We start from the raw sequence: 17500 nt of genomic DNA on the forward strand, positions 1-17500 counted from the left end.
CTTGGATCCCTGAGGATCCTCGGAGCCCGCGTGCCGCCGGCACCCACTCACCATCTTTCGCTCCTACTTCCCACCTCGAGGCGGGACGGTCTTGCCGTCCCCCTCCGGGGGATTACTTCGCCGACCTGGACACCTCAGGCCGACGACGTTATCTCCGAGATCCGGCCGCTGCCAGGAAGAGCCGGTCCAATCACAGGCGAGATTACGCCTTCCGCAGAGCCCCGTTCATCTGGTTCATTCTTAATGCCTTCCTTTTATTAATTTTTGATGCGTCTTCCCCTCATTCGGGGGGAGACGGTGCGACTTTCGCCGACCGGTCCCCCCTCAGGTTGACGTCATCTATTTTTCAGTCATCAGTAGTGGTCACATATTATGATGCGTCTTCCCCCTCATGCGGGGGGAGTCGGTGCGACTTTCGCCGACCGGTCCCCCCTCAGGTTGACGTCATCTATTTTTCAGTCATCAGTAGAGGTTGTATTATCATGAATGACCAGACACGGGTACTTCCACGAGAAGGCGGTCCACTCGCAAGCGAGATTACGCACTCCCCCAGAGCCAGCAACCGTCCTCGGTTTCTTAATGCCTTCCTTCTCTGTTCGGTCACTCTCGGTGCCGTTAATGATCCTTCCGCAGGTTCACCTACGGAAACCTTGTTACGACTTTTACTTCCTCTAAATGATCAAGTTCGGGCATCTTCCCGGTGGAATCGAAGGGCCGAAACCCCGCGCCCACCGGTCCGAAGACCTCACTAAATCATTCAATCGGTAGTAGCGACGGGCGGTGTGTACAAAGGGCAGGGACGTAATCAACGCGAGCTTATGACTCGCGCTTACTGGGAATTCCTCGTTCATGGGGAACAATTGCAAGCCCCAATCCCTAGCACGAAGGAGGTTCAGCGGGTTACCCGGACCTTTCGGCCAGGGAGGACACGCTGATTCCTTCAGTGTAGCGCGCGTGCGGCCCAGAACATCTAAGGGCATCACAGACCTGTTATTGCTCAATCTCGTGCGGCTAGAAGCCGCCTGTCCCTCTAAGAAGATTAGGAGTCGCCGGTAGCACAGAGGATACCGGATGCGACTATTTAGCAGGCTAGAGTCTCGTTCGTTATCGGAATTAACCAGACAAATCGCTCCACCAACTAAGAACGGCCATGCACCACCACCCACCGAATCAAGAAAGAGCTCTCAATCTGTCAATCCTCCCGGTGTCTGGGCCTGGTGAGGTTTCCCGTGTTGAGTCAAATTAAGCCGCAGGCTCCACTCCTGGTGGTGCCCTTCCGTCAATTCCTTTAAGTTTCAGCTTTGCAACCATACTTCCCCCGGAACCCAAAAGCTTTGGTTTCCCGGAAGCCGCCCGCCGAGTCATCGGAGGAACTTCGGCGGATTGCTGGCTGGCATCGTTTATGGTTAGAACTAGGGCGGTATCTGATCGCCTTCGAACCTCTAACTTTCGTTCTTGATCAGAGAAAACATTCTTGGCAAATGCTTTCGCTTCTGTCCGTCTTGCGACGATCCAAGAATTTCACCTCTAACGTCGCAATACGAATGCCCCCGTCTGTCCCTTTTGATCATTACCTCGGGGCTTCCGAAAACCAACAAAATAGAACCGAGGTCCTATTCCATTATTCCATGCACTCGGTATTCAGGCGGCTGCTGCCTGCTTTAAGCACTCTAATTTGTTCAAAGTAAAAGTGCCGGCCCATCGTGACACTCGGTCAAGAGCACCGCGACGGGATTGTGTAGGCCCTCCCCGAGACGACCCGAGGCGTGGGAGCGTCGCCGCCCCCATCGCCCGCGGGCGCCGGCTCGGGCCACCGGCAGGACGTCCGCACGTGCGTGCCAGTTAGACACCGACGGGCGGTGAACCGGCAGCGTGGGACACAAGTCCGACTACGAGCTTTTTAACCGCAACAGCTTTAATATACGCTATTGGAGCTGGAATTACCGCGGCTGCTGGCACCAGACTTGCCCTCCAATGGATACTCGTTAAAGTCTTTAGAGTGTACTCATTCCGATTACGGGGCCTCGGATGAGTCCCGTATCGTTATTTTTCGTCACTACCTCCCCGTGCCGGGAGTGGGTAATTTGCGCGCCTGCTGCCTTCCTTGGATGTGGTAGCCGTTTCTCAGGCTCCCTCTCCGGAATCGAACCCTGATTCCCCGTTACCCGTTACAACCATGGTAGGCGCAGAGCCTACCATCGACAGTTGATAAGGCAGACATTTGAAAGATGCGTCGCCGGTTCGTAGACCGTGCGATCCGCCTCCATTTATTCAGAGTCACCAAGGCAAACGGCCGCGTGAGCGACCGATTGGTTTTGATCTAATAAAAGCGTCCCGACCGTCTCCGGTCGGGACTCGGTTGCATGTATTAGCTCTAGAATTACCACAGTTATCCAAGTAACTGTCCACCATCTAAGGAACCATAACTGATTTAATGAGCCATTCGCGGTTTCACCTTAATTTGGCTTGCACTGAGACATGCATGGCTTAATCTTTGAGACAAGCATATGACTACTGGCAGGATCAACCAGGGAACCGAAGACTCACTTGGAGCTCGTTTCTCCCCCTCCACGCGGTCCCGGATGGGTCCGGCGAGGGGGTCCAGTTCATACTTCAACGCTCGCACTCCGTGCGCCCCTGCGAGCAGGGGCCACTTCGTGCCGTTAGGGGGACGCCACGTGAGCGCCCCCAGAACCGTGGTGCCATTAGGGCACCCTTCCCTCTCTTCACTCGACATGCATAAGCGCCGAAGCGCCGTTTGGCATCGCGAGTCTAGCACGCGCCCGGACTACGAGTGAGTCGGTTGCAGTGTGTCCACGATACGCCGCCTATAGACCGTGTCCGGGGGACAGAGGGCCGCGGCATCGCGGTGGCGAAGGGTTTGCCGGGAAGGGGAACGAAGCCGGCCTTTTTCGTAAAATCGTTCCCCTGTTGCTTGCCGGGAAGGAGGACGAACCCGGTCTTTATCGTCAAATCGTCCTCCTGTTGCTTGCCGGAAAGGGGAACGAAGCCGGCCTTTTTCGTAAAATCGTTCCCCTGTTGCTTGCCGGGAAGGTGGACGAACCCGGTCTCTCTCGTAAAATCGTCCACCTGCTGCTTGCCGGGAAGGGGAACGAAGCCGGTCTTTTTCGTAAAATCGTTCCCCTGTTGCTTGCCGGGAAGGTGGACGAACCCGGTCTTTATCGTCAAATCGTCCACCTGCTGGTTGCCGGGAAGGGGAACGAAGCCGGCCTTTTTCGTAAAATCGTTCCCCTGTTGCTTGCCGGGAAGGAGGACGAACCCGGTCTTTATCGTCAAATCGTCCTCCTGTTGCTTGCCGGAAAGGGGAACGAAGCCGGCCTTTTTCGTAAAATCGTTCCCCTGTTGCTTGCCGGGAAGGTGGACGAACCCGGTCTCTCTCGTAAAATCGTCCACCTGCTGCTTGCCGGGAAGGGGAACGAAGCCGGTCTTTTTCGTAAAATCGTTCCCCTGTTGCTTGCCGGGAAGGTGGACGAACCCGGTCTTTATCGTCAAATCGTCCACCTGCTGCTTGCCGGGAAGGGGAACGAAGCCGGCCTTTTTCGTAAAATCGTTCCCCTGTCGCTTGCCGGGAAGGAGGACGAACCCGGTCTTTAACGTCAAATCGTCCTCCTGTTGCTTGCCGGAAAGGGGAACGAAGCCGGCCTTCTTCGTAAAATCGTTCCCCTGTTGCTTGCCGGGAAGGTGGACGAACCCGGTCTTTCTCGTAAAATCGTCCACCTGCTGCTTGCCGGGAAGGGGAACGAAGCCGGCCTTTTTCGTAAAATCGTTCCCCTGCCGGGCGGAGGACGGACCCGGGCTTTTCTTCCGTCAGTTGTGTCCTCCTGATGTATCCAGACACCACCCAAGGCTCAGGAATCGTCTTATGCGGAAAAAGGTCCAATTTATCAGCGACGCATCCGTTAGTTCAACTAGAGGAAGTGTGAAATTTTCCTACAAAATAAGGTGCCAGCGCGGCGTTTTCAGGGGAGACTCGTAACGTCTGAGCCTCAGAGAGCGCGACCCGGCCGAATGCGAGCGGCAGGTCCCCTAAAATCGGCCTACCTAACACGCACGGATGGGACTTTGAAATCTGAAGACGTGGAGGGCACGGACGGGAATATATATGCGGCAGAAGCCAGAGACACCGCCGGCAGCCTCACCGTGACCGCACGAGAAGTCGTCACTTGCGCCAATCTTGCACTCGAGTGCCGAGTCACCTACGAGCAGACCCCTGCTTCTGCCTGTCCATTGAGGGCAGCCGAGCACGCGATTCCCCAGGAGACGGACTTCTGTACACTTGTGCCCCTCTTGCCCTAAACGGGGTTCGAGCAGCGCGGGGAGAGGAATTCAGTCCCCGGCGGATGCGCGCTCGTTCTAAGTGCAGCTTCCGAGAGGCCGCCCGTGAAGGCCATCACTTGTGCCACTCTTGCACTCGGAATCGAGTGCCGACTCGAACCGGAGCCTCCGCCGGCCACTGCGTGGGTTGACGGGCGCCGACCCCGATGAAGACGGCGATCGGTGCACATGTGCCCCCCATGCCCTAAACGGGGTTCGAGCAGCGCGGGGAGAGGAATTCAGTCCCCGGCGGATGCGCGCTCGTTCTAAGTGCAGCTTCCCAGAGGCCGCCCGTTAAGGCCTTCACATGTGCCACTCTTGCACTCGTAGATGAGTGCCGACTCGAGCCCGAGTCTCCGCCGGACACCGCGCGTGATGACGTGCGCCAACCCCGATGGACACGGCGGTCGGTGCACTTGTGCTCCACTTGCCCTAAACGGTTGCAAGTAGAGCGGGCCGAGGCCAGCAGTCCCCCGGCGGATGCGCGCTGGTTCTAAGTGCAGCTTCCCAGAGGCCGCCCGTGAAGGCCGTCACGTGTGCCGCTCTTGCACTCGGAATCGAGTGCCGACTCGAACCGGAGCCTCCGCCGGCCACTGCGTGGGTTGACGGGCGCCGTCCCCGATGAAGACGGCGATCGGTGCACATGTGCCCCTCTTGCCCTAAACGGGGTTCGAGCAGCGCGGGGAGAGGTCTTCAGTCTCCCGCGGATGCACGCTGGTACTAAGGGCCGGCTCACAGAAGCCACCTGTAAAGGCCGTCACATGTGCCACTCTTGCACTCGTAGTCGAGGGCCGACTCGAGCCCGAGCCTCCGCCGGACACCGCGCGTGTTGACGTGCGCCAACCCCGATGGACTCGGCGGTCGGTGCATTTGTGCCCCACTTGCACTAAACGGTTGCAAGTACACCGGGCCGAGGAAAGCATTCCCCCGCGGTTGTCCGCTGGTACTAAGTGCAGCTTCCCAGAGGCCGCCCGTGAAGGCCGTCACGTGTGCCACTCTTGCACTCGGAATCGAGTGCCGACTCGAACCGGAGCCTCCGCCGGCCACTGCGCGGGTTGACGGGCGCCGACCCCGTTGAAGACGGCGATCGGTGCACATGTGCCACTCTTGCCCTAAACGGGGATCGAGCGGCGCGGGACGAGGCCTGCAGTCCCCCGCGTTGCCCGGTGGTACTGAGGGCAATCTCCCAGAGGCCGCCCGTGAAGGCCGTTACTTGTGTCACTCTTGCACTCAGTGCCCTGTGCCGACTCGAACCCGAGACTCGGCCGGTCTTCGCAGGCAACAGCGCGGGTTGACCACAAATTACACGGCGGTCGATACACTTGTGCCCCTCTTGCCCTAAACGGTCGCAAGTAGCGCGGGCCGAGGCCTGCAGTCCCTCGCTGTTGTCCGCTGGTACTAGGGGCAGCTTCCCAGAGGCCGCCCGTGAAGACCATCACTTGTGCCACTCTTGCACTCAGGCTCGAGTGCCGACTCGAACCCGAGACTCGACCAGTCTTCGCCGGCCACTGAGCGGGGTGACGGGCGCCGACCCCAAAGGACACGGCGGTCGGTGCACTTGTGCCACTCTTGCCCTAAACGGGGATCGAGCGGCGCGGGTCGAGGCCTGCAGTCCCCCGCGTTGCCCGGTGGTACTGAGGGCAATCTCCCAGAGGCCGCCCGTGAACGCCGTTACTTGTGTCACTCTTGCACTCAGTGTCCTGTGCCGACTCGAACCCGAGACTCGGCCGGTCTTCGCCGGCCACTGAGCGGGGTGACGGGCGCCGACCCCAAAGGACACGGCGGTCGGTGCACTTGTGCCACTCTTGCCCTAAACTGCCTCAGCCAACGCGGGGCGGAAGCGCGAATGGCCTGCCGGCGACAGTGTCCCCGGCGGCCGGTAGTCCAATCTCAGACTTCCCCCTGCTCGAGGAGAGCCTCGCTCGCCAAGCTCATATACTATAGTCTGGACCCCCCTTATCTCAGCATTCGTCAGTCACGGAAGAGGCAGAGCCGCGGACACCGGCGGATGGCCCTTCGGCTGCCGCCAGAAATTTTAATTAAGTTTTTCTCTTCCTTAATCATTTCCGATCATACTAAATTTTGTATATGTTAGAATACATACACATACTTACTTATATAACCGCTTTATTTAATATTTTTCTGCACTTTAGAAATTTTCGGACTTAGCCGCTGAAGCGACTCAAGTAACACGCACGGTGGGACATAGCCGCAGAACTGGTTTCAAGTACCACGCACCACGGGACATAGCCGCAGAATTCGTACCGTCCAAGTAAGGCCCAGCTAACACAGCGGAAATTTATTTTTAGTCAATTAACGGCATTACTATGCACAGCAAGCCCAATTTTCTTCAATTATGTGTATTTTTCTGCATTTTGGAAATTTTTTGGACTTAGCCGCTGAAGCGACTCAACTAACACGCACGGTCGGACATAGCCGCAGAACTGGTTTCAAGTACCACGCACCACGGGACATAGCCGCAGAATTCGTACCGTCCAAGTAAGGCCCACCTAACACAGCGGAAATTTATTTTTAATCTATTAACGATATTATTAAGCACAGCAAGGCCAACTTTCTTCAATTATGTATATTTTTCTGCATTTTGGAAATTTTCGGACTTAGCCGCTGAAGCGACTCAAGTAACACGCACGGTGGGACATAGCCGCAGAACTGGTTTCAAGTACCACGCACCACGGGACATAGCCGCAGAATTCGTACCGTCCAAGTAAGGCCCAGCTAACACAGCGGAAATTTATTTTTAGTCAATTAACGGCATTACTATGCACAGCAAGCCCAATTTTCTTCAATTATGTGTATTTTTCTGCATTTTGGAAATTTTTTGGACTTAGCCGCTGAAGCGACTCAACTAACACGCACGGTCGGACATAGCCGCAGAACTGGTTTCAAGTACCACGCACCACGGGACATAGCCGCAGAATTCGTACCGTCCAAGTAAGGCCCACCTAACACAGCGGAAATTTATTTTTAATCTATTAACGATATTATTAAGCACAGCAAGGCCAACTTTCTTCAATTATGTATATTTTTCTGCATTTTGGAAATTTTCGGACTTAGCCGCTGAAGCGACTCAAGTAACACGCACGGTGGGACATAGCCGCAGAACTGGTTTCAAGTACCACGCACCACGGGACATAGCCGCAGAATTCGTACCGTCCAAGTAAGGCCCACCTAACACAGCGGAAATTTATTTTTAGTCAATTAACGGCATTACTATGCACAGCAAGCCCAATTTTCTTCAATTATGTGTATTTTTCTGCATTTTGGAAATTTTTTGGACTTAGCCGCTGAAGCGACTCAACTAACACGCACGGTCGGACATAGCCGCAGAACTGGTTTCAAGTACCACGCACCACGGGACATAGCCGCAGAATTCGTACCGTCCAAGTAAGGCCCAGCTAACACAGCGGAAATTTATTTTTAGTCAATTAACGGCATTACTATGCACAGCAAGGCCAACTTTCTTCAATTATGAATATTTTTCTGCATTTTGGAAATTTTCGGACTTAGCCGCTGAAGCGACTCAACTAACACGCACGGTCGGACATAGCCGCAGAACTGGTTTCAAGTACCACGCACCACGGGACATAGCCGCAGAATTCGTACCGTCCAAGTAAGGCCCAGCTAACACAGCGGAAATTTATTTTTAGTCAATTAACGGCATTACTATGCACAGCAAGCCCAATTTTCTTCAATTATGTGTATTTTTCTGCATTTTGGAAATTTTTTGGACTTAGCCGCTGAAGCGACTCAACTAACACGCACGGTCGGACATAGCCGCAGAACTGGTTTCAAGTACCACGCACCACGGGACATAGCCGCAGAATTCGTACCGTCCAAGTAAGGCCCACCTAACACAGCGGTAATTTATTTTTAATCTATTAACGATTTTATTAAGCACAGCAAGCCCAATTTTCTTCAATTATGTGTATTTTTCTGCATTTTGGAAATTTTTTGGACTTAGCCGCTGAAGCGACTCAACTAACACGCACGGTCGGACATAGCCGCAGAACTGGTTTCAAGTACCACGCACCACGGGACATAGCCGCAGAATTCGTACCGTCCAAGTAAGGCCCAGCTAACACAGCGGAAATTTATTTTTAATCTATTAACGATATTATTAAGCACAGCAAGGCCAACTTTCTTCAATTATGTATATTTTTCTGCATTTTGGAAATTTTCGGACTTAGCCGCTGAAGCGACTCAAGTAACACGCACGGTGGGACATAGCCGCAGAACTGGTTTCAAGTACCACGCACCACGGGACATAGCCGCAGAATTCGTACCGTCCAAGTAAGGCCCACCTAACACAGCGGAAATTTATTTTTAGTCAATTAACGGCATTACTATGCACAGCAAGCCCAATTTTCTTCAATTATGTGTATTTTTCTGCATTTTGGAAATTTTTTGGACTTAGCCGCTGAAGCGACTCAACTAACACGCACGGTCGGACATAGCCGCAGAACTGGTTTCAAGTACCACGCACCACGGGACATAGCCGCAGAATTCGTACCGTCCAAGTAAGGCCCAGCTAACACAGCGGAAATTTATTTTTAGTCAATTAACGGCATTACTATGCACAGCAAGCCCAATTTTCTTCAATTATGTGTATTTTTCTGCATTTTGGAAATTTTTTGGACTTAGCCGCTGAAGCGACTCAACTAACACGCACGGTCGGACATAGCCGCAGAACTGGTTTCAAGTACCACGCACCACGGGACATAGCCGCAGAATTCGTACCGTCCAAGTAAGGCCCAGCTAACACAGCGGAAATTTATTTTTAGTCAATTAACGGCATTACTATGCACAGCAAGGCCAACTTTCTTCAATTATGAATATTTTTCTGCATTTTGGAAATTTTCGGACTTAGCCGCTGAAGCGACTCAAGTAACACGCACGGTGGGACATAGCCGCAGAACTGATTTCAAGTACCACGCACCACGGGACATAGCCGCAGAATTCGTACCGTCCAAGTAAGGCCCACCTAACACAGCGGTAATTTATTTTTAATCTATTAACGATTTTATTAAGCACAGCAAGCCCAATTTTCTTCAATTATGTGTATTTTTCTGCATTTTGGAAATTTTTTGGACTTAGCCGCTGAAGCGACTCAACTAACACGCACGGTCGGACATAGCCGCAGAACTGGTTTCAAGTACCACGCACCACGGGACATAGCCGCAGAATTCGTACCGTCCAAGTAAGGCCCAGCTAACACAGCGGAAATTTATTTTTAATCTATTAACGATATTATTAAGCACAGCAAGGCCAACTTTCTTCAATTATGTATATTTTTCTGCATTTTGGAAATTTTCGGACTTAGCCGCTGAAGCGACTCAAGTAACACGCACGGTGGGACATAGCCGCAGAACTGGTTTCAAGTACCACGCACCACGGGACATAGCCGCAGAATTCGTACCGTCCAAGTAAGGCCCACCTAACACAGCGGAAATTTATTTTTAGTCAATTAACGGCATTACTATGCACAGCAAGCCCAATTTTCTTCAATTATGTGTATTTTTCTGCATTTTGGAAATTTTTTGGACTTAGCCGCTGAAGCGACTCAACTAACACGCACGGTCGGACATAGCCGCAGAACTGGTTTCAAGTACCACGCACCACGGGACATAGCCGCAGAATTCGTACCGTCCAAGTAAGGCCCAGCTAACACAGCGGAAATTTATTTTTAGTCAATTAACGGCATTACTATGCACAGCAAGCCCAATTTTCTTCAATTATGTGTATTTTTCTGCATTTTGGAAATTTTTTGGACTTAGCCGCTGAAGCGACTCAACTAACACGCACGGTCGGACATAGCCGCAGAACTGGTTTCAAGTACCACGCACCACGGGACATAGCCGCAGAATTCGTACCGTCCAAGTAAGGCCCAGCTAACACAGCGGAAATTTATTTTTAGTCAATTAACGGCATTACTATGCACAGCAAGGCCAACTTTCTTCAATTATGAATATTTTTCTGCATTTTGGAAATTTTCGGACTTAGCCGCTGAAGCGACTCAAGTAACACGCACGGTGGGACATAGCCGCAGAACTGATTTCAAGTACCACGCACCACGGGACATAGCCGCAGAATTCGTACCGTCCAAGTAAGGCCCACCTAACACAGCGGTAATTTATTTTTAATCTATTAACGATTTTATTAAGCACAGCAAGCCCAATTTTCTTCAATTATGTGTATTTTTCTGCATTTTGGAAATTTTTTGGACTTAGCCGCTGAAGCGACTCAACTAACACGCACGGTCGGACATAGCCGCAGAACTGGTTTCAAGTACCACGCACCACGGGACATAGCCGCAGAATTCGTACCGTCCAAGTAAGGCCCACCTAACACAGCGGAAATTTATTTTTAATCTATTAACGATATTATTAAGCACAGCAAGGCCAACTTTCTTCAATTATGTATATTTTTCTGCATTTTGGAAATTTTCGGACTTAGCCGCTGAAGCGACTCAAGTAACACGCACGGTGGGACATAGCCGCAGAACTGATTTCAAGTACCACGCACCACGGGACATAGCCGCAGAATTCGTACCGTCCAAGTAAGGCCCACCTAACACAGCGGTAATTTATTTTTAATCTATTAACGATTTTATTAAGCACAGCAAGCCCAATTTTCTTCAATTATGTGTATTTTTCTGCATTTTGGAAATTTTTTGGACTTAGCCGCTGAAGCGACTCAACTAACACGCACGGTCGGACATAGCCGCAGAACTGGTTTCAAGTACCACGCACCACGGGACATAGCCGCAGAATTCGTACCGTCCAAGTAAGGCCCACCTAACACAGCGGAAATTTATTTTTAATCTATTAACGATATTATTAAGCACAGCAAGGCCAACTTTCTTTAATTATGTATATTTTTCTGCATTTTGGAAATTTTCGGACTTAGCCGCTGAAGCGACTCAACTAACACGCACGGTCGGACATAGCCGCAGAACTGATTTCAAGTTCCAAGCACCACGGGACATAGCCGCAGAGCCATGACTTTTGAGTTAAATTTCGGAAATTTATTTTTAGACAATTAACGGCATTATTGTGCACAGCAAGCCCATTTTTTTTCAATTAAGAATATTTTACTGCATTTTGGAATATTTCGGACTTAGCCGCTGAAGTTATATTCGTTCTATTTCTTATTCTTAGGAAGGCGCTATCACGGCACGGTCTCGTGCTTCGAAGCAGCCCCGTAACTATACTCGCCGTCTGAATTGGCCTCAGGAAGCGACCGTCCCAATACAACCCATCAAACACAGGCGTAGTCTCTTACATGACTTACTTTTAATGCGTTAACGGCTATACGATGATTTCTTTCGAGACGGGGCACCGCAAGCCCAATTTTAATGATTTACAAATACTTAACCATATTATTATTTTTATTATTTGTTATTGACTGCAAATGATTTTATCCCCGGTGGCAGTGACCTACAATAAGGTACAAGAACATAAGACACAACAAAACAATGCGATACATCAACACAGTGAGACAGAAAAAGAATAATTAGAGGGCACAACAAAAAGAATAAGACACAACAGAACCATAAAAGAAAAACATAGGACGCAACCAAAACAACACATCCCACTCACTCACTCAAAATCAAACAACTCATAAGAATACAAAACCATCTACTTCACTATATTACGCTTTCTTCCTCCCTAATTCTTCTTCTTCTACTCCCGTTATTCGTGTTGTCTTATGTTATTTTTATTCAAGTTACTATTATTAAGAAGGCGCCATTACCGCAGGACTCTTTCACCGAAACAGCCTTCTGAGCTACCACGCGCCGTCGGACTTTTGCCGCAGACGTCCCGGGCCTTGGCGGCCGGCAAGCCTCTCGTCGGGGAGAAAATCGCCTTCCGCCCGCGCAAGACAAATGCTGAGATAAGGGGGGTCCAGACCTACTATGGGGAGGACTTTGGGAGCAGGTCCGAGTGCGCGGCCGAACCGGCAATCGGCAAGTATGAGGCCTCCTGCCGGTTCGGGACACGCCGCACTTGACCCGGGGTCGTAGTGTCAGGACGGGGGTGGGGGTGGGGGCAGGACGGAGATCTGGCGTGTGTGGGCGGGCGGGCGGGCGGGCGGGCGGGGGACCGCGTTCTTAATCGCGGGGACTCGGTCCGGACTCCGTCCTGGGTTCGAACCTAGCTTAATTGTTTTAGGCCCACCTGAGATGCCGCGGGCCACCACGGCGCCCTACGCCGCCGCCGCGAGGACGATGACGACGCTCCTGTGTTCTCCGGCCAGCCTCGAGGACTCAGTCCTCGGTTCGATGCTCGCCTGCCACCACGGCGCCCTACGCCACGCAAGCTCGTCGCTGCTGCAGCCGCGAGGGGCCTATGACGTTCCTGGGTTCGAACCTCGCTTCGGGGATTCTGGGACGCCGCGTGCCTCCACGGCGCCCTACACCAAGAAATCGGGTCGCTGCTGCATGGCCGAAGAAGGTCCTGGGTTCGAACCCCGCCAGCGGCGTGCCCTGTTCCGCTCAGGGCGTGCGCTACGGTCCCGGCTTCGAGACCCCGCGAAGTCACTCCGGCCCCCCCACCCCCCCGCGGGGGAGGGGCGCTGGCGGGCTGGAGGGATTCCCCAGCCCCCGCGGGTGAGTGGCAGCGAAGATCTATAGTTTTGACTCTCTTAAGTGGCCGCCGAGGCCGGCCAACACCTACCACGCGCCATCCAGCAACTACCACGCACCGTGGGACTTAGCCGCTGGAACGACCATTCAAGTACCACGCACGGTGGGACTTAGCCGCAGAGCTAGACCCCTTTCACGTACCACGCGCCTTGGGACATAGCCGCAGAACCCCGACGTCCGAGTAAAACAGCGGAAATTTATTTTTAGTCAATTAACGGCATTATGATGCACACAGCAAGCCCAATTTTCTTCAATTATGGATATTCGACTACATTATGTTTTGTTTCGGACTTAGCCGCTGGAGCGACTCAACTAACACGCACGGTCGGACATAGCCGCAGAACTGGTTTCAAGTACCACGCACCACGGGACATAGCCGCAGAATTCGTACCGTCCAAGTAAGGCCCAGCTAACACAGCGGAAATTTATTTTTAATCTATTAACGATATTATTAAGCACAGCAAGGCCAACTTTCTTCAATTATGTATATTTTTCTGCATTTTGGAAATTTTCGGACTTAGCCGCTGAAGCGACTCAAGTAACACGCACGGTGGGACATAGCCGCAGAACTGGTTTCAAGTACCACGCACCACGGGACATAGCCGCAGAATTCGTACCGTCCAAGTAAGGCCCACCTAACACAGCGGAAATTTATTTTTAGTCAATTAACGGCATTACTATGCACAGCAAGCCCAATTTTCTTCAATTATGTGTATTTTTCTGCATTTTGGAAATTTTTTGGACTTAGCCGCTGAAGCGACTCAACTAACACGCACGGTCGGACATAGCCGCAGAACTGGTTTCAAGTACCACGCACCACGGGACATAGCCGCAGAATTCGTACCGTCCAAGTAAGGCCCAGCTAACACAGCGGAAATTTATTTTTAGTCAATTAACGGCATTACTATGCACAGCAAGCCCAATTTTCTTCAATTATGTGTATTTTTCTGCATTTTGGAAATTTTTTGGACTTAGCCGCTGAAGCGACTCAACTAACACGCACGGTCGGACATAGCCGCAGAACTGGTTTCAAGTACCACGCACCACGGGACATAGCCGCAGAATTCGTACCGTCCAAGTAAGGCCCAGCTAACACAGCGGAAATTTATTTTTAGTCAATTAACGGCATTACTATGCACAGCAAGGCCAACTTTCTTCAATTATGAATATTTTTCTGCATTTTGGAAATTTTCGGACTTAGCCGCTGAAGCGACTCAAGTAACACGCACGGTGGGACATAGCCGCAGAACTGATTTCAAGTACCACGCACCACGGGACATAGCCGCAGAATTCGTACCGTCCAAGTAAGGCCCACCTAACACAGCGGTAATTTATTTTTAATCTATTAACGATTTTATTAAGCACAGCAAGCCCAATTTTCTTCAATTATGTGTATTTTTCTGCATTTTGGAAATTTTTTGGACTTAGCCGCTGAAGCGACTCAACTAACACGCACGGTCGGACATAGCCGCAGAACTGGTTTCAAGTACCACGCACCACGGGACATAGCCGCAGAATTCGTACCGTCCAAGTAAGGCCCAGCTAACACAGCGGAAATTTATTTTTAATCTATTAACGATATTATTAAGCACAGCAAGGCCAACTTTCTTCAATTATGTATATTTTTCTGCATTTTGGAAATTTTCGGACTTAGCCGCTGAAGCGACTCAAGTAACACGCACGGTGGGACATAGCCGCAGAACTGGTTTCAAGTACCACGCACCACGGGACATAGCCGCAGAATTCGTACCGTCCAAGTAAGGCCCACCTAACACAGCGGAAATTTATTTTTAGTCAATTAACGGCATTACTATGCACAGCAAGCCCAATTTTCTTCAATTATGTGTATTTTTCTGCATTTTGGAAATTTTTTGGACTTAGCCGCTGAAGCGACTCAACTAACACGCACGGTCGGACATAGCCGCAGAACTGGTTTCAAGTACCACGCACCACGGGACATAGCCGCAGAATTCGTACCGTCCAAGTAAGGCCCAGCTAACACAGCGGAAATTTATTTTTAGTCAATTAACGGCATTACTATGCACAGCAAGCCCAATTTTCTTCAATTATGTGTATTTTTCTGCATTTTGGAAATTTTTTGGACTTAGCCGCTGAAGCGACTCAACTAACACGCACGGTCGGACATAGCCGCAGAACTGGTTTCAAGTACCACGCACCACGGGACATAGCCGCAGAATTCGTACCGTCCAAGTAAGGCCCAGCTAACACAGCGGAAATTTATTTTTAGTCAATTAACGGCATTACTATGCACAGCAAGGCCAACTTTCTTCAATTATGAATATTTTTCTGCATTTTGGAAATTTTCGGACTTAGCCGCTGAAGCGACTCAAGTAACACGCACGGTGGGACATAGCCGCAGAACTGATTTCAAGTACCACGCACCACGGGACATAGCCGCAGAATTCGTACCGTCCAAGTAAGGCCCACCTAACACAGCGGTAATTTATTTTTAATCTATTAACGATTTTATTAAGCACAGCAAGCCCAATTTTCTTCAATTATGTGTATTTTTCTGCATTTTGGAAATTTTTTGGACTTAGCCGCTGAAGCGACTCAACTAACACGCACGGTCGGACATAGCCGCAGAACTGGTTTCAAGTACCACGCACCACGGGACATAGCCGCAGAATTCGTACCGTCCAAGTAAGGCCCACCTAACACAGCGGAAATTTATTTTTAATCTATTAACGATATTATTAAGCACAGCAAGGCCAACTTTCTTCAATTATGTATATTTTTCTGCATTTTGGAAATTTTCGGACTTAGCCGCTGAAGCGACTCAAGTAACACGCACGGTGGGACATAGCCGCAGAACTGATTTCAAGTACCACGCACCACGGGACATAGCCGCAGAATTCGTACCGTCCAAGTAAGGCCCACCTAACACAGCGGTAATTTATTTTTAATCTATTAACGATTTTATTAAGCACAGCAAGCCCAATTTTCTTCAATTATGTGTATTTTTCTGCATTTTGGAAATTTTTTGGACTTAGCCGCTGAAGCGACTCAACTAACACGCACGGTCGGACATAGCCGCAGAACTGGTTTCAAGTACCACGCACCACGGGACATAGCCGCAGAATTCGTACCGTCCAAGTAAGGCCCACCTAACACAGCGGAAATTTATTTTTAATCTATTAACGATATTATTAAGCACAGCAAGGCCAACTTTCTTTAATTATGTATATTTTTCTGCATTTTGGAAATTTTCGGACTTAGCCGCTGAAGCGACTCAACTAACACGCACGGTCGGACATAGCCGCAGAACTGATTTCAAGTTCCAAGCACCACGGGACATAGCCGCAGAGCCATGACTTTTGAGTTAAATTTCGGAAATTTATTTTTAGACAATTAACGGCATTATTGTGCACAGCAAGCCCATTTTTTTTCAATTAAGAATATTTTACTGCATTTTGGAATATTTCGGACTTAGCCGCTGAAGTTATATTCGTTCTATTTCTTATTCTTAGGAAGGCGCTATCACGGCACGGTCTCGTGCTTCGAAGCAGCCCCGTAACTATACTCGCCGTCTGAATTGGCCTCAGGAAGCGACCGTCCCAATACAACCCATCAAACACAGGCGTAGTCTCTTACATGACTTACTTTTAATGCGTTAACGGCTATACGATGATTTCTTTCGAGACGGGGCACCGCAAGCCCAATTTTAATGATTTACAAATACTTAACCATATTATTATTTTTATTATTTGTTATTGACTGCAAATGATTTTATCCCCGGTGGCAGTGACCTACAATAAGGTACAAGAACATAAGACACAACAAAACAATGCGATACATCAACACAGTGAGACAGAAAAAGAATAATTAGAGGGCACAACAAAAAGAATAAGACACAACAGAACCATAAAAGAAAAACATAGGACGCAACCAAAACAACACATCCCACTCACTCACTCAAAATCAAACAACTCATAAGAATACAAAACCATCTACTTCACTATATTACGCTTTCTTCCTCCCTAATTCTTCTTCTTCTACTCCCGTTATTCGTGTTGTCTTATGTTATTTTTATTCAAGTTACTATTATTAAGAAGGCGCCATTACCGCAGGACTCTTTCACCGAAACAGCCTTCTGAGCTACCACGCGCCGTCGGACTTTTGCCGCAGACGTCCCGGGCCTTGGCGGCCGGCAAGCCTCTCGTCGGGGAGAAAATCGCCTTCCGCCCGCGCAAGACAAATGCTGAGATAAGGGGGGTCCAGACCTACTATGGGGAGGACTTTGGGAGCAGGTCCGAGTGCGCGGCCGAACCGGCAATCGGCAAGTATGAGGCCTCCTGCCGGTTCGGGACACGCCGCACTTGACCCGGGGTCGTAGTGTCAGGACGGGGGTGGGGGTGGGGGCAGGACGGAGATCTGGCGTGTGTGGGCGGGCGGGCGGGCGGGCGGGCGGGGGACCGCGTTCTTAATCGCGGGGACTCGGTCCGGACTCCGTCCTGGGTTCGAACCTAGCTTAATTGT

At 50.6% G+C, this 17500-nt stretch overlaps 1 non-coding gene across 1 annotated transcript; it reads right to left on the bottom strand.

Annotated features, from left to right (window-relative positions):
* Nucleotides 1-616: 616 nt before the first annotated feature.
* On the bottom strand, nucleotides 617-2534 carry LOC147870406 (small subunit ribosomal RNA). Its single transcript, XR_015533444.1, has one exon. It is a non-coding gene; the product is annotated as a small subunit ribosomal RNA (ribosomal RNA).
* Nucleotides 2535-17500: the final 14966 nt, after the last annotated feature.

This window comes from Zootermopsis nevadensis, unplaced genomic scaffold (assembly GCF_977971745.1).
Source record: "Zootermopsis nevadensis isolate Lab colony 2312 unplaced genomic scaffold, Znev_1.0 Znev_ptg000257l, whole genome shotgun sequence".
NCBI classification, from domain to species: domain Eukaryota; kingdom Metazoa; phylum Arthropoda; class Insecta; order Blattodea; family Termopsidae; genus Zootermopsis; species Zootermopsis nevadensis.